Genomic DNA, 26338 nt, shown 5'->3' with positions numbered 1-26338 from the left:
GCAAGTTCCTACGTCCTAATTTTTGGCAGCTTTTGCTTGGAAGGCATAAGCAAAAACTATGGGAGACCCACTCCCCAATCATGGGAATAATGTTTGTAATATGCTGTACTGCATGTCTCTTGTAAGGGGCATTGCAAGTTCCTCCGTCCTAATTTTTGGCAGCTTTTGCTTGGAAGGCATAAGCAAATACTATGGGAGACCCACTCCCCAATCATGGGAATAATGTTTGTAATATGCTCTACTGCATGGCTCTTGTAAGGGGCATTGCAAGTTCCTACGTCCTATTTTTTGGCAGCTTTTGCTTGGAAGGCATAAGCAAATATTATGGGAGACCCACTTCCCAATCATGGGAATAATGTTTGTAATATGCTGTACTGCATGGCTCTTGTAAGGGCCATTGCAAGTTCCTCCGTCCTGATTTTTTGCAGCTTTTGCTTGGAAGGCAAAAGCAAATACTATGGGAGACACACTCCCCAATAATGGGAAAAATGTTTTTAAGATGCTGTACTGTATGGTACTTGTTAGGGGCATTAAAAGAGTCATGTTAAGCTACAGCGAACTCCACCACTTTTCCGAGGGGCATTAAACGCGTCTTGTTAAGCTACTGCGACCTCCACCACTTTTCCGAGGGGCATTTAAAGCATCTTGTTAAGATACTGTGACTTCCACCATTTTTCCAAGGGGCATTAAAAGAGTCTTGTTAAGCTACTGTGACTTCCACATCTCTTCTGAGGGGCATTAAAAGCATTTTGTTAAGCTACTAGGACCTCCTCGGCTCATCTGAGGGGCATTAAAAGCGTCTTGTTAAGCTACTGGGACCTCCACCACTTTTCCGAGGGGCAGTAAAACCGTCTTGTTAAGCTACTGGGACCTCCACGTCTCTTCCAAGGGGCGTTAAAACAGTCTTGTCAACCTGCTGCGACCACCAAGTCTCTTCCAAGAGGCATTAAAACCGTCTTGTTAAGCTACTGGGACCTCCCCCTCTCTTCTGCGGGGCATTAAAAGCGTCTTGTTAAGCTACTGGGACTTCCAACACTTTTCCGAGGGGCATTAAAAGCGTCCTGTTAAGCTACTGGGACCTCCACGTCTTTTCTAATGGGCATTAAAAGCGTCTTGTTAAGCTACTGGGATCTCCACGTCTCTTCTGAGGTGCATTAAAAGCGTCTTTTTAAGCTACTGGGACCTCCACCACTTTTCCGAGGGGCATTAAAAGCGTCTTGTTAAGCTACTGGGACCACCACGTCTCTTCTGAGGGGCATTAAAAAAGTCTTGTTAAGCTACTGGGACCTCCACCACTTTTCCGAGGGGCATTAAAACCATCTTGATAAGCTACTGGGAACCCCACGTCTATTCTGAGTGCCTTTAAAAGCATCTTGTTAAGCTACTGGGACCTCCATGTCTCTTCTAAGGGGCATTAAAAGTGTCTTGTTAAGCTGCTGGGACCTCCACGTCTCTTCTGATGGGCATTGAAAGCATCTTGGTAAGCTACTAGGACCTCCACCTCTCTTCTGAGTAGCATTAAAAGTGTCTTGTTAAGCTACTGCGACCTCCACCACTCTTCCGAGGGGCATTAAAAGCGTCTTGTTAAGCTACTTTGACCCCACCATTTTTCCGAGGGGCATTAAAAGTGTCTTGTTAAGCTACTGGGAACTCCACGTCTCTTCTGAGGAGCATTAAAAGCGTCTTGTTATGCTACTGGGACCTCCACGTCTTTTCTGAGGGGCATTAAAAGCGTCTTGTTAAGCTACTGGGACCTCCTCCATTTTTCCGAGGGGCATTAAAACAGTCTTGTTAAGCTGCTGGGACATCCATGTCTCTTCCAATCGTCATTAAAACCGTCTTGTTAAGCTACTGCAACTTCCACGTATCTTCCAAGGTGCATTAAAACCATCTTGTTAAGCTACTGGGACCGCCAAGTCTCTTCAGAGGGGCATTAAAACCGTCTTGTTAAGCTCCTGGGACCTCCACCACTTTTACCAGGGGCATTAAAACCATCTTGTTAAGCTACTGGGACCTCCAAGATTCTTCTGAGGTACTTTAAAAGCATCTTGTTAAGCTACTGGGACCTCCACGTCTCTTCTGAGGGGCATTAAAAGCGTCTTGTTAAGCTACTGGGACCTCCACGTCTCTTCTGAGGGGCATTAAAAGCGTCTTGTTAAGCTACTGCTACCTCCACTACATTTCCGAGGGGCATTAAAATCGTCTTGTTAAGCTACGGCGACCTCCACCACTATTCCGAGAGGCATTAAAAGCTTCTTGTTAAGCTACTGTGATGTCTACCACTTTTCCGAGGGGCATTAAGAGCATATGTTAAGCTACTGGGACCTCCACGTCTCTTATGAGGGGCATTAAAAGCGTATTGTTAAACTACTGGGACCTCCACGTCTCTTCTGAGGGGCATTAAAAGGATTTTGTTAAGCTACTGTGACCTCGACCACTTTTCCGAGGTGCATTAAAAGCGTCTTGTTAAGCTACTAGGACCTCCACATCTCTTCTGAGGAGCATTAAAAGCGTCTTGATAAGCTACTGGGACCTCCACCACTTTTCCGAGGGGCAATTATAGCATCTTGTTAAGCTACTGGGACCTCCACATCTCTTTTGAGGGGCATTAAAAGCATCTTGTTAAGCTACTGGGACCCCCAAGACTTTTCTGAGGGGCATTAAAAGCGTCTTGTTAAGCTACTGGACCTCCAACTCTTTTCCGAGGGGCATTAAAACCGTCTTGTTAAGCTACTGGGACCTCCACGTCTCTTCCAATGGGCATTAAAACCGTCTTGCTAAACTACTGCGACCTCCATTTATCTTCCAAGGCGCATTAAAACCATCTTGTTAAGCTACAGGGACCTCCACGTCTCTTCTGAGGGGTCATTAAAAGCATCTTGTTAAGCTACTGGGACCTCCACCACTTTTCCGAGGGGCATTAAAACTGTATTGTTAAGCTACTTGTACCTCCACGTCTCTTCTGAGGGGCATTAAAAGCGTCTTGTTAAGCTACTGGGACCTCCACCACTTTTACGAGGGGCATTAAAACCGTCTTTTTAAGCTACTGGGACGTCCAAGTCTCTTTTGAGGTGCATTAAAAGCGTCTTGTTAAGCTACTGGGTCATCCACGTCTCTTCTGAGGGGCTTTAAAATCGTCTTGTTAAGCTACTGGGACCACCACATCTCTTCTGAAGGGCATTATAAGCGTCTTGTTAAGCTAATGCGAGCTCCATCACTTTTCCGAGGGGCATAAAAAGCGTCTTGTTAAGCTACTGTGTCCTCCACCACTTTCCTGAGGGGCATTAAAAGCGTATGTTAAGCTACTGGGACCTCCACATGTCTTCTGAGGTGCATTAAAAGCGTCTTGTTAAGAAACTGCGACCTCCACGTCTCTTCTCAGGGGCATTAAAAGCATCTTGTTAAGCTACTGTGACCTCCACCACTTTTCCGAGGGGCATTAAAAGAGTCTTGTTAAGCTACTGGGACCTCCATGTCTCTTCAGAGGGGCATTAAAAGCGTCTTGTTAAGCTACTGGGACCTCTACCACTTTTCCGAGTGGCATTAAAACCGTCATGTTAAGCTACTGGGACCGCAACATCTCTTCTGAGGGGCATTAAAAGCGTCTTGTTAAGCTAATGGCACATCCACGTCTCTTCTGAGGGGCATTAAAACCGTCTTGTTAAGCTACTGGGACCTCCACGTCTCTTCTGAGGTGTATTAAAAGCATATTGTTAAGCTACTGAGACCTTCACAACTATTTCTGAGTTGCATTAAAACGTCTTGTTAAGCTACTGGCACCTCCAGGTCTCTTCTAAGGGGCATTAAAAGCATATTGTTGAGCTACTGGCACCTCCAGGTTTCTTCTAGGGGGCATTAAAACCGTCTTGTTAAGCTACTGGGACCTACACCACTTTTCCGAGGTGCATTTAAATCGTCTTGTCAAGCTACTGGGACCTCAACTTCTCTTCTGAGGGGCATTAAAAGCATATTGTTAAGCTACTGGGACCTCCACGTCTTTTCTGAGGGGCATTAAAAGCGTCTTGTTAAGCTACTGGGACCTCCACGTCTCTTCTGAGGGGCACTAAAAGCGTCTTGTTAAGCTACTGAGACCTCCACCACTTTTCCGAGGGGCATTAAAACCATCTGGTTAAGCTACTGGGACCTCCATGTCTCTTCTGAGGGGCATTAAAACCGTCTTGCTAAGCTACTTGGACCTCCACCACTTTTCCGATTGGCATTAAAACAGTCTTGTTAAGCTACTGGGACCTCCACATCTCTTCCAATGTGCATTAAAACCGTCTTGTCAAGCAACTGCGACCTCCATGTACCTTCCAAGGGGCATTAAAACCGTCTTGTTAAGCTACAGGGACCTCCACCACTTTTCCGAGTGGCATTAAAACCATCTTGCTAAGCTAATGGGACCTCCACGTCTCTACTGAGGGGCATTAAAACCTTCTTGTTAAGCTACTTGGACCTTCACCACTTTTCCGAGGGGCATTAAAACAGTCTTGTTAAGCTACTGCGACCTCCATGTACCTTCCAAGGGTCATTAAAACCGTCTTTTTAAGCTAATTGGACCTCGACGTCTCTTCTGAGGGGCATTAAAAGCATCTTTTTAAGCTACTGGGACCTCCACCACTTTTCCGAGGGGCATTAAAACCATCTTGTTAAGCTACTCGGACCTACAAGTCTCTTCTGAGGTGCATTAAAAGCGTCTTGTTAAGCCTCTGGGAACACCACGTCTCTTCTGAGGGGCATTAAAAGCGTCTTGTTAAGCTACTGGGACTTCCACGTCTCTTCTGAGGGGCATTAAAAGCGTCTTGTTAAGCTACTGGGACTTCCACGTCTCTTCCAAGGGGCATTAAAACCGCCTTGTTGAGCTGCTGCGACCTCCACGTTTCTTCCAAGAGGCATTAAAACTGTCTTGTTAAGCTACTGGGACCTCCACGTCTCTTCTGAGGGGAATTAAAAGCATCTTGTTAAGCTACTGGGACTTCCAACACTATTCTGAGGGGCATTAAAACAATCTTGTTAAGCTACTGCGACCTCCACGTCACTTCTGAAGGGCATTAAAAGCGTCATGTTAAGCTACTGGGACCTCCACGTCTCTTCTGAGGGCATTATAAGCATCTTGTTAAGCTACTGGGACCTCCACGTCTCTTCTGAGGGGCATTAAAAGCGTCTTGATAAGCTACTGGGACCTCCATCACTTTTCCGAGGGGCATTAAAACCGTCTAGTTAGGCAACTGGGACCTCCATGTCTCTTCTGAGGGGCATTAAAAGCATCTTGTTAAGCTACTGGGACCTCCACGTCTTTTCTGAGAGGCATTAAAAGCATCTGGTTTAGCTACTGCGACCTCCACCTCTTTTCCGAGGGGCATTAAAAATGTCTTGTTAAGCTACTGGGACCTCCACGTCTCTTCCAATGGGCAGTAAAACTGTCTTGTTAAACTACTGCGACCTCCACTTATCTTCCAAGGGGCATTCAAACTGTCTTGTTAAGCTACAGGGACCTCCACGTCTCTTCTGAGGGGCATTAAAAGCATCTTGTTAAGCTACTGGGACCTCCACCACATTTCTGAGGGTTATTAAAACTCTTGTTAAGCTACTGGGACCTCGACGTCTCTTCTGAGGGGCATTAGAAGCATCTTGTTAAGCTACTGGGACCTCCACCACTTTTACGAGGGGCATTAAAACCGTATTGTTAAGCTACTGGGACTTCCAAGTCTCTTCTGAGGTGCATGAAAAGCATCTTGTTAAGCTGCTGGGACCTCCACGTCTCTTCTGAGGGGCATTAAAAGCATCATGTTATGCTACTGGGACCTCCACGTCTCTTCTGAGGGGCATTAAAAGTGTCTTGTTGAGCTGCTGCTACCTCCACCACTTTTACGAGGGGCGTTAAAAGCATCTTGTTAAGCTTCTGCGACCTCCACCACATTTCCGAGGGGCATAAAAAGCGTCTTGTTAAGCTACTGTGACCTATACCACTTTTCTGAGGGGCATTAAAAGCGCATGTTAAGCTACTGGGACCTCCACGTCTCTTCTGAGGGGCATTGAAAGCTTCTTGTTAAGCTTCTGTGACCTCCACGTCTCTTCTCAGGGGCATTAAAAGCATCTTGTTAAGCTACTGTGACCTCCACCACTTTTCCGTGGGGCATTAAAATCGTCTTGTTAAGCTACTGGGACCTCCACGTCTCATCTGAGGGGCATTAAAAGTGTCTTGTTAAGCTACTGGGACCTCTACCACTTTTCCGAGGGGCATTAAAACCGTCTTCTTAAGCTACTGGGACCTCCACGACTCTTCTGAGGGGCATTAAAAGGGTCTTGTTAAGCTACTGGCACCTCCACGTCTCTTCTAAGGGGCATTAAAACCATCTTGTTAAGCTACTGGGACCTCCACCACTTTTCCGAGGGGCATTAAAAGCATCTTGTTAAGCTACTGGGACCTCCACGTCTCTTCTCAGGGGCATTAAAAGCATATTGTTAAGCTACTGGGACCTCCACTTCTTTTCTGAGGGGCATTAAAAGCATCTTATTAAGCTACTGGGACCTCCACGTCTCTTCTGAGGGGCATTAAAAGCGTCTTGATAAGCTACTGTTACCTCCACGTCTCTTCTAAGGGGCATTAAAACGGTCTTGTTAAGCTACTGGGACCTCCACCACTTTTCCGAGGTGCATTAAAACCGTCTTGTTAAGCTACTGGGTCTTCCACGTCTCTTCTGATGGGCATTAAAAGCATATTGTTAAGCTACTGAAACCTCCACGTCTTTTCTGAGGTGCATTAAAAATGTCTTGTTAAGCTACTGGTGTTATGATCTGCTACAGGGACTAAGGAAAGACAGGAGAACTGTCCCTAAAATAGAACTAAACTAGATCCCTACGATGTAACGGGGAACCTGATCCTGCGATCAGACCCGCTAAAGTCCTCGGCTAGTCTGAACGAAGACCTATAGATGTGAGGGAGGGATCCCTACAAGAACTAGGGACTGGGATAAGTTGGACACCTCCTAGCAGAAATAGTAGTAGTCAAAGACAAACACACAACAAAAAGCATAGAGGTCAGAAGACCTAGCAAAACTAACAGAGAACGGCAACAAAGCACCAAGCTAGCTCAAGAGTAGTAAATACAATGAAGTCCAGCAAGACCAGGAGGGCAGAGCCGGATTAAATAGGCAAAAATGGTCATGTGACCAGCAAACTAAAAAAAAACTAACAGGAGAGTTCTAACAGTACCCCCTCTTCTAAGAGGATCCTCCGGATCCCCTAGGCCCAGGCTTACCAGGAAACCTCCTGTGAAACGCTCTGACAAGTCTGGAAGCAGAAACATCATCCGCCCTCACCCATGAGTTATCCTCAGGTCCGAAACCCTTCCAAGCGACGAGATACTGCAAACTCCCTCTATACCGTCTAGAATTTAGGATGCGGGAAATTTCATATTCCCCGTCCTCCACCACCGGAGGAACAGTGGCAGAGGCGTCACCATCAGACACATCAGCTTTTTTCAACAGAGAAACATGAAACACCGGGTTAATCTTCCAGGACGTAGGAACCTCCAACCTAACAGCAGATTGGTTAACTATCTGAAGCACCTTAAAGGGCCCTACGAACTTGGGACCCAATTGTTTAGAAGGAATCCTCAATCGCAGAGTCTTAGAGGACAACCAAACCATGTCACCAACAGCAAACAAAACCTCTTGGCGTTTCCTATCAAAGTACCTCTTAGATTTTTTGTTAGCCTCCTGGAGATTACCACGCACATCCGTCCAAACTCTCTCCAAATCACCGGAAAAACTCTCCTCCTCAGGCACAGCCGAAACCAATTTGGAGAATGACCCAAAAGACGGATGTCTCCCAGAACAACAAAAAAAAGGCGAACACCCAGCAGAAGAGGATGTATGGTTGTTAAGAGCAAATTCAGCAAGTGGCAGAAACTCAGACCACCCCTCTTGATTGTCTGCCACAAAACAACGCAAGAACTGCTCAACATCCTGGTTCTTCCTTTCTGTCTGGCCATTAGACTCAGGATGATATCCAGATGAAAGCGACAAATGAACTCCCAACCTGTCACAAAAGGCACGCCAAAAACGAGCCACGAACTGAGGTCCCCTATCAGAAACAATGTCAGTAGGAACACCATGTAGTCTGACAATTTCCTTGACAAAGGCCTTAGCGAGTGTCTTAGCGCAAGGCAGTTTGATGAAGGGAACCAAGTGACACATCTTGCTAAAACCGTCCACGACCACCCAGATGACCGTGAAACCTTCAGAGGGGGGAAGGTCAGTAATAAAGTCCATAGCCAGATGTGTCCAAGGTGCACTAGGAACCTCCAGAGGGCAAAGCAACCCTGCAGCAGGAGCATTCGAAGACTTGGATCTAGCACACACAGTACATTGGCGCACCCACTTAATGACTTCCTTCTGCCATCCAGGCCACCAAAAACTGCGACCCACAAGTCTCTTGGTCTCAGAAATTCCTGGATGACCTGCAAACCGAGACTCATGACACTCAACAAACAAATCTCTCCTAAAGGTCCTAGGCACAAACAACCTCGCATGGGGAGTGTTAGATGGGGCATTCTCCTGAGCTTTAAGAATCTCATCCTCCAAAACGGAGTCCAAAGCAGCAATCACAACACCTTCTTGTAAAATGCTCTCCTCTTCCTCCTCAACACCGACCATGGGAGAAAAGCTGCGAGACAAAACATCCGCTTTAACATTCTTGGTACCCGGGATGTAAGTAACGGAAAAATTAAACCGCGAGAAAAATAGTGCCCACCTAGCCTGACGGGCATTCAAGCGCTTGGCAGCATCAAGATAGATCAGATTTTTATGATCAGTGAAAACCTGAATGGGAAATTCAGCACCTTCCAAGAGGTGACGTCAGTGTTCAAATGCGAGTTTAATCGCCAGCAATTCCCGATTACCAATATCGTAATTAAGTTCAGTCTGAGAAAAATTTTTTTGAAAAAAAAGGCACAGGGATGTACTCCATCCTTGTTTTCCTGAGACAACACCGCACCGACCCCCACCGAAGAAGCATCAACCTCAACCAAAAACGGCTTAGTCACATCAGGCTGCATAAGGATGGGAGCAGAGGTGAACCTCTCCTTTAGAAATACAAAAGCTTCAATGTCCTCAGAAGTCCACTGAACAGCATTAGCACCTTTCCTGGTGAGATCGGTCAGCGGTTTGACAATAATAGAAAAATTTTTTATGAATTTTCTGTAATAATTGGCGAAACCCAAAAACCTCTGTATCGATTTCAAACCAATAGGCCTAGGCCATTCCTGCACAGCTTGAATTTTAACCGGGTCCATCTCAAAACCTTCACTGGAGATAATGTAGCCCAAAAAACTAATTCTCTGTACAGCGAACTCACATTTCTCCAGCTTAGCAAAAAGCGAATTGTCCTTTAATAACTGTAATACCTCACGTACGCTCCGCCAATGAGACTCCAGATCAGGTGAATAAATCAGAATGTCATCCAAATACACAACCACATTTTTGCCGATTAAAGGTCTAAGGATGTCATTAATAAGATTCTGAAAAAATGCTGGAGCATTGGTAAGACCAAAAGGCATAACCAGATTCTCAAAATGACCCACAGGAGTGTTAAAAGCAGTCTTCCATTCATCACCCTCCTTCATGCGCAACAAATTGTATGCACCCCGGAGATCAATTTTAGAGAACCACTTGGCCCCCACTAACTGATTAAATAAATCAGGAATCAATGGCAGTGGGTAAGGATTGCGTACAGTAATTTTATTAATCTCTACAAAAAAAAATCCAACAGCCACAGGAGACTTGGAAGGCCTAATGTGACCGGCGGCCAAGCTTGTCTGTATGTATTCCTCCAAAGCCTTTCTCTCAGGAATAGTAAGATTAAATAAATGACTTTTAGGAAGAGTCGCTCCAGGGACAAATTCAATGGTACAATCATAGTCTCTATGGGGAGGCAAAATTTGTGACTCCTCCTCAGAAAAAACTCTCCAAAAATCCTGAATAGGTACAGGCAATTCCCCTTTATCCACAGCAGCAATACGTCCGTTACAACACTTGTCATAACACTTAGGGCTCCAGGACTTAATTTCGTTTGTAGACCAATCCAGTACAGGATTGTGCAATTTTAACCAGGGTAACCCCAATATTACTGGAGAAGGCAAATTATCCAATACCACCAAATCCAAATTTTCTTGGTGCATACCATTAATAGTGAGGGGAAATTCACAGACCTTATGAGTAACACTCTTCAAGGGAGAGCCATCAACAGAAACCACAGCAATAGGGGATGACAAAGTTTTAGGTTCTAATCTAAGTTTTTCCAAGAATCCCCCATCAATCACATTCAGAGAAGAACCACAATCCACAAATACCCGAAATTCAATTAATTCATCCTGAGCAGCAGTAGTGGCAGATAGGAATACTCCCTTAGAATTTAAACAGGCAATACGGGCATAACTGACCATTTTTTTTTCTTTCTTCAAACGAAGCACACAGTTCTTAATAAAATGACCAGAATTTCCGCTATAGAAGCACAAGCCTTCAGAAAGCCTGCGATCTTTTTCCTGAGAGCGGGGTGCCATCGCCCCAATCTCCATCGGCTCTCCATTGTCAGCACAGACCCTCTCAAGACTCGGAGCTGACATAGCAGAGGATTTGCTCTCATTAACCCTTGCACGCAGTCTCCTGTCCACCCGTATAGCTAATTGCATTGCCTCCTGCAGGTTTCCAGGTGTGGGATAAGCAATCAGTAAATCCTTAACCCTTTCACCTAGCCCTGCAAGAAACAAGCTTTTCAAAGCTGAATCGTTCCACCCCACCTGGGCAGACCACCGACGGAAGTGAGAACAATATTTTTCCACATTACCTGATCCCTGCCTCAAACGTCTCAATTCTGACTCAGCAGATGAGACACGATCAGGATCATCATACAACAAACCCAAAGCAGAAAAAAAACTATCCACTGATCTAAAGCACGGATCACTAGGTTGGAGAGAGAAGGCCCATGATCTGCTACAGGGACTAAGGAAAGACAGGAGAACTGTCCCTACAATAGAACTAAACTAGATCCCTACGATGTAACGGGGAACCTGATCCTGCGATCAGACCCGCTAAAGTCCTCGGCTAGTCTGAACGAAGACCTATAGATGTGAGGGAGGGATCCCTACAAGAACTAGGGACTGGGATAAGTTGGACACCTCCTAGCAGAAATAGTAGCAGTCAAAGACAAACACACAACAAAAAGCGTAGAGGTCAGAAGACCTAGCAAAACTAACAGAGAACGGCAACAGAGCACCAAGCTAGCTCAAGAGTAGCAAATACAATGAAGTCCAGCAAGACCAGGAGGGCGGAGCCGGATTAAATAGGCAAAAATGGTCATGTGACCAGCAAACTAAAAAAAAACTAACAGGAGAGTTCTAACAACTGGGACCTCCACGTCTCTTATGAGGGGCAATTAAAGCGTCTTGTTAAGCTACTGTGACCTCCATCACTTTTCCGAGGGGCTTTAAAAGCATCTTGTTAAGCTACTGGGTCCTCCACGTCTTTTCTGAGGGGCATTAAAAGCATCTTGTTAATCTACTGAAACCTCCACCACTATTCGAGGGACATTAAAAGTGTCTTGTTAAGCTACTGGGACCTCCACGTCTCTTCTGAGGGGCATTAAAAGCGTCTTGTTAAGCTACAAGGACCTCCACGTCTCTTCTGAGGGGCATTAAAACCGTCCTGTAAAGCTACTTGGACCTCCACCACTTTTCCGAGGGGCATTAAAACAGTCTTGTTAAGCTACTGTGACCTCCACGTCTCTTCCAATGGGCATTAAGACCGTCTTGCTAAGCTACTCCGACCTCCCTGTATCTTCCAAGGGGCATTAAAACCATCTTTTTAAGCTACTGGGACCTCCACTTCTCTTCTGAGGGGCATTAAAAGCGTCTTTTTAAGCTACTGGGACCCTTGTGTTCGCCGAACTGTTCGTCAAACTGTTCGTCGAACACCTTCGAACACCGTTAAAACCAATGGCAGGCAAACAGAAACACATAGAAACACATAGAAAACACCTTCAAAAGTGTCCAAAAGCTGACAAACTGCTCAGAAGACATAACTAACACATGGAAAAGTGACAAGTTGTAACGGGTCTGGGAGGTGGAACCTCTGAGCAACTATACAAGGGGGCGGTCCTTGTAAGGAAGCGGGTGGCTCCCAGGGAAGACGGGCAGGTAGTCACGGCAAGTGACAGGGACAGTCTCTGGGTAGAAGGGCAGGTAGTCACGGCAAGTGACAGGGACAGTCTCTGGGTAGAAGGGCAGGTAGTCACGGCAAGTGACAGGGACAGTCTCTGGGTAGAAGGACGGGTACTCACGGCAAGTGACATGGACAGTCTCTGGGTAGAAGGACAGCAGGCAGGTGGCTGGTTAGCGCTCCCAGGTGAGCGGGCGAGAGTCTTTGGACAGGCAGGTGGTCACGGCAAGTGACGGCAGAGCCTCCAGGTAGGCTAGCAGGCAGGTAGCAGGTGAGTGCTCCCAGGTGAGCAGGCAAGAGTCTCTGGACAGGCAGGTGGTCACGGCAAGTGACGGCGGAGCCTCCAGGTAGGCTAGCAGGCAGGTAGCAGGTGAGTGCTCCCAGGTGAGCAGGCAAGAGTCTCTGGACAAGCAGGTGGTCACGGCAAGTGACGGCAGAGCCTCCAGGTAGGCTAGCAGGCAGGTAGCAGGTGAGCGCTCCCAGGTGAGCAGGCAAGAGTCTCTGGACAGGCAGGTGGTCACGGCAAGTGACGGCGGAGCCTCCAGGTAGGCTAGCAGGCAGGTAGCAGGTGAGCGCTCCCAGGTGAGCAGGCAAGAGTCTCTGGACAGGCAGGTGGTCACGGCAAGTGACGGCGGAGCCTCCAGGTAGGCTAGCAGGCAGGTAGCAGGTGAGCGCTCCCAGGTGAGCGGGCAGGCTGGTCCATAGACAGACTGACAGGAGTCAGAAGGCAGACCGTCGGACCGCAGGCTTGCAAGCAGGTAAACGGATATCAGGCAGGAATCAAGCAGGAATCTGACAGGTGACTGGCAGGTAACTGGTAACGGGACCTGAGGGCTGAAGCAGAGTGAAGGATTTGCAACAACATTGCTCGGGCACCTCCATTTTGGAGGAGGTGCCTTATATATGGTGAAGTCCTCCGGCCATTGGCCGGGGACTCCTTAGGATGGCGTGCGCGGCCCCTTTAAGAGAGGGGGAGCGCGCGCGCCCTAAGCACCGTGGCCGGGAAGCAGCGCGCGCTGCCAGTAGAGCGGGAGGAAGATGCCGGGCTCAGAGCGGAGAGGTGAGGGGAACAGCATCCCTGCCTAGCAAGAGGCAGGGACGCCGACGCTACAGTACTCCTCCCTTTAGGCCCCCCCTTTTTTAGGCCAGAGAGAAATTTATCAAGGATGAGAGGGGCATGGATGTTCTCCCGGGGCTCCCACGTTCTCTCCTCAGGACCAAACCCCTTCCAATCTACCAGAAAAAAGGTTTTTCCTCTTACCCTTTTGTTGGCCAGAATGTTCTCTACCTCAAACTCGTTCTCAGCGGAAACCGGAGCAGGAGGCGTACATGTAGACTTGGATAAAGAGTTAAGTACCACGGGTTTGAGGAGAGATACATGGAAGGAGTTAGGGATCCGCAAGTTGGCCGGGAGTTTTAATTTATAGGCCACCGGGTTGATCTGTTTGATAACTTCCAGTGGGCCGATGAACCGAGGCCCTAACTTGTAGGAGGGAATCTTGAGCCGGACATACTTGGACGAGAGCCAGACTTTATCTCCAGGACGGAATTGTGGAGGATTCAGGTGTTTCTTGTCAGCGTGTTTTTTCATCCGTTCGGACAACTGAAGGAGTGCGGATCGGGTACTCTCCCAAATGGAGGAGAATTCGCGAACGAGAGATTCCGCAGCCGGATTGTCCACCGAGGTGGAGACGGGAAATGGGATCCGAGGATGCTGACCGAAGACTACAAAAAACGGGGATTTGGAGGAAGATTCGCTCTCGTGATTATTGTAAGAGAACTCGGCCCATGGTAGGAGATCCACCCAGTCCGAATGGTGGGCATTAACGAAGTGCCGGAGGTAACTGGTCAGGTTCTGATTGATCCGCTCCACTTGACCATTGGACTGTGGATGGTAAGCGGAGAAGTCCAGAGTGACGTCAAGCAACTTACACGTGGCTCTCCAGAAGCGTGAGGTGAACTGAACCCCACGATCTGACACGATGTGGAGGGGCAGGCCATGGAGACGGAAGATGTGGCGGATAAAGTCTTTAGCTAGTTCGGGTGCAGACGGGAGACCCGGCAGTGGAATGAAGTGCGCCATCTTGGAGAAGCGAACAGCGACCACCCAAATGACCGTACAACCGGCAGAGACAGGAAGATCCGTTATAAAGTCCATAGCAATATGCTGCCACGGGGCAGCAGGTACTGGAAGAGGAAGAAGGCGACCGGCTGGCAGGTGTCTCGGAACTTTGTTGCTGGCGCAGGACACACAGGCAGAAACAAAGTCTATTACATCCTTGTGCTGGGTAGGCCACCAGTAATGCTGGGTAATGAGCTGGAGGGTCTTTTTCTGACCGGCGTGGCCAGCTGGCTTAGACGAATGACCCCAGTGTAGGACCTTCTTCCGATCAGGTACAGTTACAAACGTCTTACCGGGAGGGAGACGATTTAGATTCACAGGAGCCACTTGCATTACTCTGGCGGGATCAATGATGTGCTAAGGTTCCTCCTCTAGATCAGACACCAGGAAGGATCTGGACAAGGCGTCAGCTTTGATGTTTTTGTCTGCCGGGCGAAAATGAAGAACAAAATCAAAGTGGGCAAAAAACAAGGACCACCGGGCTTGGCGCGGGTTAACTCTCTGGGCGCTCTGAAGGTAAGCCAAGTTCTTGTGGTCCGTGTAAATTATTACCGGGTGAAGAGCCCCCTTGAGCAGGTAACGCCACTCCTCCAGTGCCAGCTTAATGGCTAACAATTCACGGTCTCCAATAGAATAATTGCGCTCAGAAGAGGAGAAGAGTTTGGAGAAAAAAACGCAGGTTACCATTCTTCCGGAAGATGACTTTGCTCGGGCACCTCCATTTTGGAGGAGGTGCCTTATATATGGTGAAGTCCTCCGGCCATTGGCCGGGGAGTCCTTAGGACGGCGCGCGCGGCCCCTTTAAGAGAGGGGGAGCGCGCACACCCTAAGCACCGTGGCCGGGAAGCAGCGCATGCTGCCAGCAGAGCGGGAGGAAGACGCCGGGCTCAGAGCAGAGAGGTGAGGAGAACATCGTCCCTGCATAGCAGGAGGCAGGGACGCCGACGCTACACAAGCACATATAGTCATGCAAAAAGAAAAGAGGTGGAGGAGGAAAAGGAGGGGGAGACACAGATATAGGCATGTCATGCCCTTCTAAAATCCAAAAAGTGAGAAGCCGACGCGGCCAGTCCGTTCCGGCCCGTGCCACCTCCGTGTCGCCGGGTTTGTGCCAGAGCCGCGGTGGCCCCTTACGGCCAGCCCCCCTCTCCCAATACTGGTGCCTGTCCGCTGGTGGGTCGAGCGAGCCCCCCTGTGGTGGAGGCAGGTCTAAGCTTTCTAATTTAAATTGTCTCTCTAATTTGAATGAATACACTTTAAATCCTTTTACAAGGATCTCTTGGAGGGCAAGTCTCACGCCAGCAGCCGCGTAATTCCAGCTCCAGTAGCGTCCACTAAAGCTGCTGCAGTTAAAAAGCTTTTATAAGGATCGAGCTCGGCTGTCCACCGCAAGGCATCCTACCGCAGGTCCCAGCCCCTATGCCTTGGGGTGCCTCCTGATGCTCTTCACTGAGTATCCCGGGGTCCCGAAGCATTTCCTTTGAAAAAATTAAGTGTCCAAACTACAGGTGGTGTAGCTTGCTTAATAGCAGGGATAATCCGCTGACTAGTAGTCACTGCTACTAGGCACAAAGTATTTCCTGGGCTAGATGCAGTTAAAAATTTGTAATTAGATATTCTCGTTGGATGCTGAGAAAGCATTCCATAGAGTCTCCTGGCACGCCATATATTATTCTCTTAAAAAGCTTGGGGTGGGGGTCTAGGGGACCCTTTTATAGCCAATATCACGGCCCTGTACCGCAATGCGTCACCTAGGCTGATGATAAATGGAACTGTATAACACCGAGGGCTCGGTTGCTGCAGAGGTATTGCACCTCACCCAGAGGTGTGATATCTCACTCTCAGGTAAGGATGGAGTGTGGTTCAGGACCCCGACACCTGCATGCATTACACCACATTGCCGTGGGGCAGGGTGACCAATATGCCCCTGAGATGGGCACGACAGTTCCTGTCCCTGGCTGTAGTGGGGGGAGGGAACACTGAGGAAGGGGAACCCTGTAGTGCAGGAGCAGGGAGGAAGCAGTTCCTGGGTGCATTGAGAAGGGAGTATAAAAGGTGGGCACCATCTTAGTTCAGTGCAGAGACGTCTGAGCAGAAGTGACAGGGAGCAGGGGCTCTGCATGAGCGCTGCTCCAGAGGCAGGCCTAGTAACAGAGGCCCAGGCCTGGAAGAGGGAGAAGGAAGGAAGAGGAGCGGAGAAGGCTCCAGGAACGAGGAACGAAGGGATCCCAGGGGTGTGGACGGGCGAGTCGCCACCGCACGCCCGAATCCACCTGCGTGGATGGGTCAGGCCAAAGGAGGAGACCGGTCCCCGAAACTAGTGGAGGCGGGAAACGACCCTCAGCTAGAAACCGGAGGCTGTGACATTTTATGTGGCGCAGCCCCTCGCTACACCCGCCAGGAGGGCAGCACATAGGGTCAGGGAAACTGGCGCCAAGTTTACCAAGAGGAGGCCCGAGGCAGCCGGACAGAAGGGTTGGTAAGAAAGGCAAGACAAAGGACACACAAAGGGGGTCCTGTGAAGCGCTCCAAAGTTATCTGGGAGTTGTCTGAGCCCCTCTCCTGGTGAGCACAGTATGACGTGGGCAGCCGTTACCTGCAGAAGTGGTCTGGATAATAGGAACTGTGAGTAAAGGCCCTGGACTGCATCACTGACTCCGTGTCGTTACTGCTGCTGCCTTGCACCATCACCCCCACCCTCCGCATACACTGCCCTGAGGCTATACTCCTCCCGTGGGGAGTTATGCTACGCTCTGCTGCACCCACAACACCAGCCTCAGCGGTGTACCCTGCAGCGGTGGTTCACTCTGACCGCAATCCACGGGTGGCATAGTCGGACATTTAAACATCAAAACCACATAAATAGTTCCGCCACTTGTTTGACCGCCCTGAGCCACGGAACCGGGTCGCCGCCACGGAGACTACAACCACCAGCATCCACCAAAAAGGGTCCAGCTCCAGATGTCCCAAGGCCAAGGGGGCGCATCAGAACATTTTCATCACCTTTCATAATCACCAATGGGACAAGGCAGGGATGTCCTCTGTCCCCTCTCTTATACATCCTAGTGACGGAGCACCTGCTCTCATCAATTCGCCATAACCCAAATATTAGGTGGATTGAGGTGGGAGGCACCGAGTACAAGTGCTCTCTATTTGCTGATGATGTCCTAGTATATATCACTCAATCACATATATCCATCCCTGCTGTTATGGCTGAAATAAATCACTTTGTTACATGGTCAAATTTTAAAATCAATACAGCGAAGTCTGAGGCCCTCGATGTCTCCCTCCCCAAATCCATACAGGATTCCATCCAGTCCAACTTTCCCTTTGCCTGGCCCTCACAGGGTATCAAATTCTTAGGAATTCCTATTCATAGAGACATCTCCCATCTATGTTATCTTAATTTTGGGCCCTTTATTGAACAACTCCATACAGACCACGGTTGGCAAGTTAGAACTGTAAGATTCACTACGTGAACCACTGGTGTTTTGTGGAAAAGCACATGTACACTGTGTTCCAAATTATTATGCAAAAAGTGTTTAGGAGTGATAAGGGAAGAATTTGTTTGTTTGTCAGTTAAACTCATTGATGGTGATGTGTGTCAGGGCTCTTTATATCACTGTAAGCAATTGCAGACACCTGTGCTAATTAGTTTGGCAGGTGTGTCCAATGAACGGCAAGACTACTTAAGAAGGCTGTCCCACATTATTAAGCAGCCTACATTTTCTGCCAAAATGGGAAAGAAAAAGGATGTGTCGGCTGCTGAGAAGCAACAAATTGTGGAGTGTTTAGGTCAAGGCATGACTACAATCAACATTGTACGATGATCAGGATGAAGTGTCTTGGCAATCAAGAAGTATGTAGCTGATTCACAGTACACACTTGTGCGTGCTGATAAGGGCAAATTGGGGACTCTTTCCTACAGGCAATTACGTCAGGTTAAAAGAGCAGCAGCAAAAAAGCCTTGTCATAGCAGCAGACAAGTTTTTGAAGCTGCTGGTGCCTCCAACGTCCCCCGAACAACAAGATGCAGGGTCCTTCAGAGGTTTGCAGCTGTGCGTACGCCATCCTGTCGACCTCCTCTATCCACTGCACACAAGCAGAAACGGCTCCAGTCGGCCAAACATTACATGAAGACTGATTTCAAAACTGTTTTGTTCACGGATGAGTGCCGTGCAACGCTCGATGGTCCAGATGGATGGAGTGGAGGATGACTGGTTGATGGACACCCCACGCAAACACGGCTACAGCGCCAACAAGGAGGAGGTGGAGTAATGTTTTGGGCTGGAATCATGGGGAGAGAGATTGTCAGCCCCTTTAGGATCCCTGAAGGGGTAAAGATGAACTCCATAATGTATGTGGAGTTTCTCAAACAGCACGTCCTGCCATGGTTCAAGAAAAAGAACCGTGTATTCCACAGCAAGATCATTTTCATGCATGATAATGCACCGTCTCATGCTGCACATAACACATCTGCATCTCTGGCTGATATGGGCACAAAAGGGGACAAACTTATGGTGTGACCCCCATGCTCCCCTGACCTCTACCCCATTCAGAATCTCTGGAGCATCATCAAAAGGAGTGTCTATGATGGCGGGAGGCAGTTCACATCTAAGCAACAGCTCTGGGAGGGAATTCTGTCCTCATGCAAAAAAATTGAAGCAGAAACCATCCAAGACCTGACAAATTCAATGGACGAGAGAGTTCAGAAGCTCCTTTCGAACAAGGGGTCCTATGTGCAAATGTAACATCACCTAGAATAAATTTTTGAGTTGAAAACTGTTTGATTTCAGTTTCTAATAACCTGCTAATGCTTATAATTTCAAAAATGACCATTTTTTTGTTCTTTATTAAATTGAAAAGGTTGATCGAAGAGTGTGGGGGATCTAAGAGTGTGGCAACCCAGTAGTCTGGATTACTTTGAATTCTGACAACCTGAGGGTCATGTTGCAGGTAGTGCAGCAAGAAGGCACTTATGTGTCTTGCGCATCTCGGAGTCCCAAAATTATTTTCCAGGCTAGATGCAGCTAAAAATTATTATTCATTTTAAATCTGGTGGAGCTTAGTATAGATGGCCTAATAGGATCAGTGCTGCACACCGCTAAAAAGCCCAAATTACTTTCCAGCCAAGATACAGATAAACATGATTAGTAATTTGAAAGTTTAAAATGGTTGGTTAGGTGATTTTAACCAATCATCAAGCTTTTACTCTCCCCAGGATGACACAGGGGTAGAAAAGTCATTTCGGATCCATGATTTGTTCATCTTTATGAACGTGAGTCTGTCTACATTATCAGTGGAGAGCTGCGTGCGCTTATCTGTCAGCACACCACCAGCAGCGCTGAACACACGTTCAGACAGAACGCTGGCTGCGGGGCATGACAAGATCTCCAAGGCGTAAGTGCCGAGCTCCGGCCATTTATCCAGATTGGAAGCCCAAAAATAGCAAGGGTCCAGTGACACAGTCATGGCTTCAATGTTTACTTGGAGATACTCCTGTACCATCGTCTCTAGGCGTTGACTATGTGTCAGACTTCTTGTTTCCTGTGGCCTTGCAAAGGATGGGCTAAAAAAGTGGTGAAATGATTCCGCAAAATTGATGTTACCAGCAGATACTGTGTTTCTGTTACGGTTTGAGTGCTGAACACTCGACGGTCCCACGGTTGGCAAGTTGGAACTGTGAGATTCACTACGTGCACCACTGGTGTTTTGTGGAAAAGCACATGTAAGATTCTGCAACAGTCTCTGCTGATACTCCTGCATGCGTGCATCCCTTTCTATGGCAGGAATAATTTCTGCAAATTTACTTTTGTACCGGGGATCTAACAGTGTGGCAACCCAGTAGTCAGGATTATTTCTAATTCTCACAATTCGAGGGTCATGTTGCAGGTAGTGCAGCAAGAAGGCACTCATGTGTCTTGCGCATCCAGGAGCACCAAGTCCCTGTTGTGTTGGTGGCGAGGTAACAATCATGCTTGCTTCCTCTGTCCTCTCCCCCCAACCTCGTACAACAGAAATGTGATCAAGGTCTCCCTCATCTGATGAGTCTTCCATCTGTTCGTCCTCCACTTCTTCCTGGGCTCCTGCACCTTCCTCACTAGTTTGGCTGCTACCATGCGCCCTGGTAAAACCATCTCCCCCACCCTCACATGCCTGCCGCCTTGGTGCTGCCGACCATCTGGACCTTGCTGATGTTAGCCCTTCCGCATACAACTCCTCCTCCTCTACTTCCTCCACCTCCTCTTGTGCCACCACCTGACTCCGAATTCTGTTTAACATGTGCTCCAGCATGTAAATCACCGGAATAGTTATGCTCATAATGGCATCGTCAGCACTAAACATCTTCGTCGCCATTTCAAAACTCTGCAGAAGGGTGCATAGGTCTCTGATCTGAGACCACTCCTCCAGCGTGATTTGCCCCACCTCTGGATCTCGTTGGCCCAGGCTATACGTCAGAATGTATTGCACCAGGGCTTGTCGGTGCTGCCACAGTCGCTGAAACATGTGCAGAGTTGAATTCCACCGGGTAGGCACATCGCATTTTAGACTGTGAAGTGGCAGGCCCAACGACTTCTGTAGAGATGTAAGTCTCTGAGCTGCGGGATGCGAACGGCAGAAGTGAGCACACAGCGACCGTGCCCTCTGCAAAAGGCCATCTAGTCCAGGATAGTGGGCTAAAAATTGCTGGACAACCATTTTCAACACGTGAACCATACAAGCACTTGTGTGACATTGCCCCGGTGATGGGCCGCACCCAGGTTTGCAGCATTGTCGCACACAGCCTTCCCTGGTTTCAGGTCCAGTGGAGACAACCATTCATGAAATTGGTTCTCCAGAGCTGACCACAACTCCTCAGCTGTGTGACTCACATTTCCCAGACATTTCAAAGTAAAAACCGCCTGATGACGTTGAGCCCTACTGCCAGCATAGTAAGGAGGTGTGCAGGATCCCTTCTACGCAGTTAGAAAGCTTGTGCCATGACCAGACAGGCTTTGGGTGCAGATGGAGGACCGAGAGGAGGTTGAGGAGGCTGAAGCAGTGGAGGAACTTTGAAATAAAGAGGATTGACGCACAACTCGTGGGGACGGCAAGACTTGGACAGCAGCCCATTGTCCTGCTGTCACCATAGTTACCCAGTGCCCAGTCAGCGACATGTAACGCCCCTGTCCATGCCTACTCGTCCAAGTGTCTGTGGTGAAATGCACCCTGTCACTCACAGAGTTTCTCAAAGAAGCGGTGATGTTGTGTGCGACATTCTGGTGGAGCGCAGGCACACCTTTCTTTGAGAAGTAGTGCCGACTGGGCATCTGGTACTGGGGCACTGCGACGGACATAAGGTCTCGAAAATCCTCTGTGTCCACCAGGCGGAAAGGCAGCATTTGTGTAGCCAAGAGCTTGCAGATGGTGAAATTCAACCTCTTAGCTTTCTCATGGCTAGGAGGAAATGGTCTTTTACTTGTCCACATCTGAGGGACCGAGGGCTGGCTGTTGTGCTTAGACGGGGTTGAGAAGGGTGTCCCCAGCAAACTGCCGGTCTGTGAGGAAGATGCAGGCGGACATGTTAGGTTGCCTTGATCCAAAGGTGGTGCTATCGATGTCGGACAGCGCTGAACACCAGCTGGTGTTACCACCTCCAAAGAATATGATGACCTGCCAATCACGCTGGCTGTTGCGGGTAAAGAAGTGGCAGGTCTGCGTCCCAAAACAGGTGTGACTGCTGTCCCCCCAGTCACAGAGGATGAAGAGGCCGCAGATGCACAAGATGGGGCAGATGGTGGTTGGCCCGGCCCGCTAGGCCGCATTGTAGCACAGTGAGCTTCCCACTGCAACTTATGCTTCATGTCCATGTGCCGCTTCATGCATGAAGTACTCAAACTATGTATTTTTTGGCCTCTACATAGCTTTTGTTGACAAATGCTACAGATAACACGAGTTGGGTCATCTTTATCGATCTGAAAAAATGCCCAGGCTATGCAAGGCTTAGCACCCATGCGACCTGAAGAGCCACCACAACTTGTGGTCAGAGGCAGAGTTGTGTTTGAGGATGCAGTTGTTGATGTGCTTTCCAGTACTACGTCTCTGTCCAGGAAGGCGCAACCTGACCTCGTCGTCACTAGCATCCTCCTCCACCTCCTCTGCTGACCTCATCTCTTGGCTGACTGTGGGTTGACAGTAAGTGGGATCTCCAACCTCATCATCATCACCCTGTGTGTTATCACACCCGTCGTCCTCAGAGCCAACATTTTCTGCCCTGACAAAAAACTAAAGTTGTCGCTCCAATCAGGTATTTGAGTCTCATCATCGTCTTCCTCATTGTCTCTGTAATGCACAAGCCCGGGCTGAGCGGCGTGTGCGTGTGATTCCACTGGACCGTGCCGGAGAGTGAATGCCTGGAGGGGCGTAACTAGGTATTCACCCAATCCGACCAGGGTCGCACGAAGGCATACGACGCCAGTGCACCAAGGAGGAACCGAGCAGAGGGACCAGGTGCTACTCCAGGACAGACCCCGGACACGGCTGTTGACCCACACAGGGGAATACAGGAACAGACTGGTGGGAATAGGCAGGCACGACTGGTATGCAGGCAGGTGGGTATGCAGGCAGGGGGGTACAGGCAAACACGGCTAGAGTGCAGACAGGAAGGCACTAGCAGGTAGGAACACAGGCGGGATAGGACCCGGTACACACTGGGACTCTGGAACAGAACCACAGATGTGGCGGACAAACACAGCAGAGTGAGGCCGCCCAGAGAGGTGAGCGAGAGCAGGGCAGGACGAGACCGCCTGGAGCGGTGAGCAAGAGCAGGGCAGGATGAGACCGCCTGGAGCGGTGAGCAAGAGCAGGGCAGGACGAGACCGCCTGGAGCGGTGAGCAAGAACAGAGCAGGACGAGACCGCCTGGAGCGGTGAGCAAGAGCAGAGCAGGACGAGACCGCCTGGAGCGGTGAGCGAGACCGCCTGGAGCGGTGAGCAAGAGCAGAGCAGGACGAGACCGCCTGGAGCGGTGAGCAAGAGCAGGGCAGGACGAGACCGCCTGGAGCGGTGAGCAAGAGCAGGGCAGGACGAGACCGCCTGGAGCGGTGAGCAAGAACAGAGCAGGACGAGACCGCCTGGAGCGGTGAGCAAGAGCAGAGCAGGACGAGACCGCCTGGAGCGGTGAGCGAGACCGCCTGGAGCGGTGAGCAAGATCAGAACAGGACGAGACCGCCTGGAGCGGTGAGCAAGAGCAGAGCAGGACGAGACCGCCTGGAGCGGTGAGCAAGAGCAGAGCAGGACTGCCGGAGCAGTGAGCAAAAGGATAAGAGCAGAGCGAGACTGCCGGAGCAGTGAGCAAAAGGGTCAGAGCGGAGCAAGGCTGCCGGAGCAGTGAGCAAAAGGGTCAGAGCGGAGCAAGGCTGCCGGAGCAGTGAGCAAAAGGGTCAGAGCGGAGCAAGGCTGCCGGAGCAGTGAGCAAGGAGTCAGAGCAGGACGGACAGGGCTCTGTTCACACAGAACAGACAGGAAGGGAAAGGCAGAGCCAGACACCCACAGGGCACCCGCAGTGAAGCAGCGAGTGGACCACAAACTCACAAACGGGAGTACAGAGACAACAAGCAGGAGTTAGGTACGAGTTCAGACTCTGCAGAAAAAGGAAAGGAACGGACATAGAGGCAAAACAGGTAAAGGATAGGAGAGAATTCAGACTGGAACTGAGTGTACGGAAGAGACCGACACTGCAGCGGGATACAGGAGCGGGTCTGGGAATACGGCCCCCAGAGAGGCGGGACGAACAGGCAAGGAGCGTGTTCAGACAGGACAGACAAGACACAGGAGCGGGTCTAGGTAATCGGCCCCTAGAAGGCGGGAGGAACAGGCTAGGAGCGTGTTCAGACAGGACAGACAAGATACAGGAGCGGGTCTAGGTAATCGGCCCCTAGAAGGCGGGAGGAACAGGCTAGGAGCGTGTTCAGACAGGACAGACAAGATACAGGAGCGGGTCTAGGTAATCGGCCCCTAGAAGGTGGGAGGAACAGGCTAGGAGCGTGTTCAGACAGGACAGACAAGATACAGGAGCGGGTCTAGGTAATCGGCCCCTAGATGGCGGGAGGAACAGGCTAGGAGCGTGTTCAGACAGGCCTGGAAATACAGCCTCCAGGATAGGCAGACAAGAGAAAGACAGAACGGGACCTGGCACCTTCAGAGTGCAAGCATACACTGAAATGAAGCACAATGCTCAGGCAGGGATTGATTGGAGCAGCTGGGTTATATACCAGGTGACAGACAGCAATAGGCTGAGGACGCACAAGGGGTGTGACCCACAGCAGGTACAAAAAGCAGGAAGTGATCGGGCGCCGCCCTTAAGCAGCAGAAACAGACACAAACAGACAGCATGGAGGGAAGCCAGAGAGACATTCTGGACTGGAGATCAAGTGAGCGCTCTTGCACAGTGGGAGATGGACCACCATGCAAGGGCGCCGCCAGGTATGTTACAGTACCCCCCCCCCTTACGCCCCCTCTTCTTCAGGCCTGCCAGAATCTTCCGCAGGGAATTCGAGGTCCAATCCTTTACTTTAAGGAGATCACTCCCACTGTCCACAGGAAAAACTGGTCTCATCTGGTTAGCTAGGATGCTACCTCCTATCCAGCCATCCTCAGCAACAGACGAAATGGGTGGAGTACCAGGAACAGCACACAAGGAAGTCTCTCTCCACATATTTTCAGGTGGCACCCCAGAGGGTACAGGAGACAACTGGAAGTCCTCCACAGGGTTGGAGGGGAGCAGAGACTTGGGGGTAAACTCTGCTTCGAGGTAAATCTTGTCAAGCTCATAGGAAGAATTAGACGGGTTATCAGGTACAGGATGAGGAAAAATCAGTCTCTTTGTTATCTGGTGGTACCCCGGAGGATTCAGGAAACAACTGGAGGTCCTCCGCCGGGTCAGAAGAGTGCAGAGGCTCGGAGAAAACATCTGCTTCAGAGTACACTAGGTCGGACTCATTGGACGAAGCAGGAGAGGTATCGGTACCGAGTATAGGAAAGTCTCTGTCCATTCACCACCAGGTGGCACCCCGAAGGGTTCTGGAGACAACTGGAGGTCCTCCGCCCGGTCGTAGGGGTGTAGAGACTCGGGAGTAACCTCTGCTTCGGAGTACTCTAGGTTGGACTTACTGGACGAAGCGAGCGAGGTATCAGGTGCAGAGTATAGGAGAGTCTCTGTCCTTTCGCTACCAGGTAGCACCCCGAAGGGTTCTGGAGACAACTGGAGGTCCTCCGCCTGGTCAGAGGGGTGTAGAGACTCATGGGTAACCTCTGCTTCAGAGTACACTAGGTTGGACTCACTGGACGAAGCGAGCGAGGTATCAGGTACAGAGTATAGGAGAGTCTCTGTCCTTTCGCTACCAGGTAGCACCCCGAAGGGTTCCGGAGACAACTGGAGGTCCTCCGCCTGGTCGGAGGGGTGTAGAGACTCATGGGTAACCCCTGCTTCAGAGTACACTAGGTTGGACTCACTGGACGAAGCGAGCGAGGTATCAGGTACAGAGTATAGGAGAGTCTCTGTCCTTTCGCTACCAGGTAGCACCCCGAAGGGTTCTGGAGACAACTGGAGGTCCTCCGCCTGGTCGGAGGGGTGTAGAGACTCGGGGGTATCTACCACTTTGGGGTACCCATTGTCAGGCTCACAGGACGGAGCGGACAAAGTATCGAGTACCAGGTGTAGAGAAGTCTCTCTCCATTTGTCATCGAGTGGTATCCCGGAGGATTCAGGAGGCAACTGGGGGTCCTCCGCCAGGTAGTAGAGGTGCACAGACTCTGAGGTAATCACAGCTTCGGAGCATCCTTGGACATGCACACCGGTTAAAGTGGGTGAAGCATCTGATGCCGGGTGCAGGAAGTTCTCCTGTGTGGAGTCTGGATGGGCAGTAGTCTCTTCGGGCAGGAGAACTGGTGCACTACCCACGCACATTACCCGTTGGGGCATCTCCGGGATACAGGGAGATGAAGCTTCAGTAGCAACT

The sequence above is a fragment of the Phyllobates terribilis genome, unplaced genomic scaffold (assembly GCF_046119375.1).
Source record: "Phyllobates terribilis strain yellow unplaced genomic scaffold, ASM4611937v1 Scaffold_13__5_contigs__length_258822181, whole genome shotgun sequence".
NCBI lineage: Eukaryota > Metazoa > Chordata > Amphibia > Anura > Dendrobatidae > Phyllobates > Phyllobates terribilis.
This window is presented reverse-complemented; position numbering follows the sequence as displayed.